At 35.6% G+C, this 2,959-nt stretch overlaps 1 pseudogene; it reads left to right on the forward strand.

Moving 5' to 3' along the window:
* The first annotated feature begins 1,876 nt into the window (after positions 1-1,876).
* LOC127691874 (serine palmitoyltransferase small subunit A-like) lies at positions 1,877-2,088 on the forward strand (annotated as a pseudogene).
* Positions 2,089-2,959: the final 871 nt, after the last annotated feature.

Here is a 2,959-nt window from a genome sequence, read left to right on the forward strand (position 1 = left end):
GGTGCTTTGTTTTCTCTGTTGGGTTTATTCTCACACAGTCTTCTTTGTGGCTCTTGTGAATGATATTATTTCTTCACTTATTTTCAGTCTATTTTACTTTAGTAAATAGGAAGACTACCGATCCTTTGTGTTGATCATGCAGGCATGTTTATCAGGTTTAGGAATCTTTTGGGTATTTTGCACAATCTCTGATGAATAGAAATGTGATACATTTGTGTCTTTTAGGATCATTTGGTTCACGATGTCACTTTACTCTAATGTTTCTCTATTAATGTCTTATCTAGACTATCTGGCTATTGATGAAAGTGTGGTATTGAGGTTACCCATTATCACTGGGTTGGAAATAGTCTGAGGTATAATATCTAATAGGATTTGTTTTATAGAATCAAGAGTGCCTGATTTTGATGTATGTATACCTAGAGTCATGATGCGTCATGAGCTGTTTGATTTCTTATGTGTTCTGTAGGCTTCTTGTACATTGTAGACTTTCTGGCTGTCCATGGCCAAATATCTCCTTATTTCCATCTGGTAAGTTTTATTTTTTGATTTTATTAATAACTTTGTCTATGTATTTACTACATCATATGTTAGGAATGGTATACTTGCTTACTTATTAGGGCCCTTTTCTTAGAATGCCTCTTTTCATCATTTTTACTAGGTGATGGTGAAAGGTGTTTTTTGGTAAAGCAGAAAGGTATATTTTGCTATCTAATCATTTGTCAGGCTGTATCTTTAAATTGGGGAATTGAGACAGTTAATATTAAGGGTCATTATCAAAAATTTCATATTAATCTTCTTTTGGTGGTTTTGTAGTATTTTTTTTAGTTTTATTTTAAATTAAGACTTTTGGTATTTTTAAATTTATTGCCGTGGTATCTTTGATGTGTTTATCCTCATCAGACTAAAGTTCCCTAGGCTGTGCAGAGCAAGGTTGGTAGACATAAATTCTTTTGGTCTATTATGGAAGGTTTTGATTTCTTCACACTTAATAGGTAGTTTATTTGGAACCAATGGTCTGGGTTGTCAGTTGTGAACTTTTAGAGTTTAGAATATATTTTCCAGGCTGTCCTGACTTCAAATGTTTCTATCAAATCATACGATTTAATCATGATGGGTCTGCCTTTATCACTGACTTGTCTTTCTCTCTTAGAGCATTCAATGCTCATTCTTTAGTCTATATTAATATGTTCTGAAGAGTATATTTTCTCGTACTATTAGGTATGCTTTATGCTTCTTGTATATGGCTTGGCATATCTCTAAGAGATAATATATTTGAACAATATTTTAATCTTACTTTAGCTAAAATATAAAACAAAATTATAATCTTAGGAAAGCATAAGAAATATTTTATTTTGGAGGTCCCTTTGTAACCATAATATGTCATGTCCTAGGCAAGAATATACACTCAATATTTAGAGGTAAATTTAAAAGTCCGCTCTAATAGAAAAAAATTTCTCCTGTGTTTTTTCTTGCCACATGTGCCTATAGTTTTAGTTTACTGTATTATTCATTGCCTTTAGACACCTATTCTTTTTCAAACATTTATATTAAATAATGTTTAACAATTTATTCATTCTTGTGCAGAGCACAGAGATACAGAATAACTTGTATTCAGAGTACTATTTCTCAAATGAATTTATTTAGGGCTGTAAAGGTTCTGTGTGCTGGCTAGTTTTATGCAGCTTGACAACTGGTAGAGAAATTTCGAGATAGGTGCCCTCAACTAAAAAAATGGTCCTGGGGCATAGGGGTGTACATGGTGACTCACAGGCTTGGCAGGACCTATGGGCATAGGTTGTGGCCTGTGGGGCCCTAAGGCTTGGGGCTTTAGGAAATGAGCAGACAGCTGGTCAGCCTGACACATGGCAGGAGGTACATGGCGGACATGGTGCTGGCGCAAGCATGGAAGCAGATGTCCTGGTTCTATTACCAGTACCTGCTGGTCACTGCACTCTACATGCTGAAGTCCTGGGAGTGAACTGTGTTCAAGTTGATGCTCATTTCTGTTGTGGGGATGGCCTGTACACTGGACACTTCATGACCCAGCACATCATGGCAATATTGAATTATTTTGTAATTGTACAGTGACGAAGAAGATGTGGCCAGGATCCAGATGTTCCTGGGGAAGATCTACCTTGTGAAGTTGGAATGAGACCTCATCAGATGTAAGATATGATACAGATGTAAACATAACCAACCTTATAAATACAAAGACTAAAAACTTCATGAGTACAACAGGAAGAATCATCCTGACTCGTGTGTTGTGTTCTTTCTTTTTTATTTAAAAGAGGCTCTTTACAGTATCTTTTATCTATTTTAACATTACAGTCATTTGTACCTTGATATCAGTATATCCTTAACCTCTGTGACTGTTTCACTATTATCCAGTGAAAGCTTTTCTTAATGTAACTTTGAGTACATCTTAATTGCCTTCTATTTTTAAAACATGAGGTCATTAGTTGGGCTTTACAGTTCTTGCTATCATATGGCATATACATCTGCCTGGATATATTTCTACTCTTGACCGAAGTTTTGTAAGAAACAATACAGAATTTGGGTCAGGAGGGAGATTACTTTGAGAACTGCTTACAAAAGATTTATCTGCAAGCTTTTGCTCAGGAGTCCAGTTTTAGTGCCCGAGACTCTTAGCAGCTCTAAAACTATTGAAGTGTTTCTTAGTAATGAAAAAGTAAAGTTCTTGCTAACATTAATACAAGGGACATTTCACCTTTTAGATATTAAATTCTTATGTGGACTTATTTCCAACAGACTTTGAGGATTCCTGTGAGGATGGGTGATGGGTGGTGGTCTTGGGGCTGAGGTACATGGTGGAGCTTTTCATAAAAGGTGTATTAGATTCCTCTGAGTCAGTATTGACACTGTATACACTTAAGAGTTAATTTGATGATTGTGACAGATGTTGTGAAATGCATTTGTACACTGTGTTAAGGCACAGTGA

This window comes from Apodemus sylvaticus, chromosome 9 (genome assembly GCF_947179515.1).
Source record: "Apodemus sylvaticus chromosome 9, mApoSyl1.1, whole genome shotgun sequence".
Taxonomy (NCBI): Eukaryota; Metazoa; Chordata; class Mammalia; order Rodentia; family Muridae; genus Apodemus; species Apodemus sylvaticus.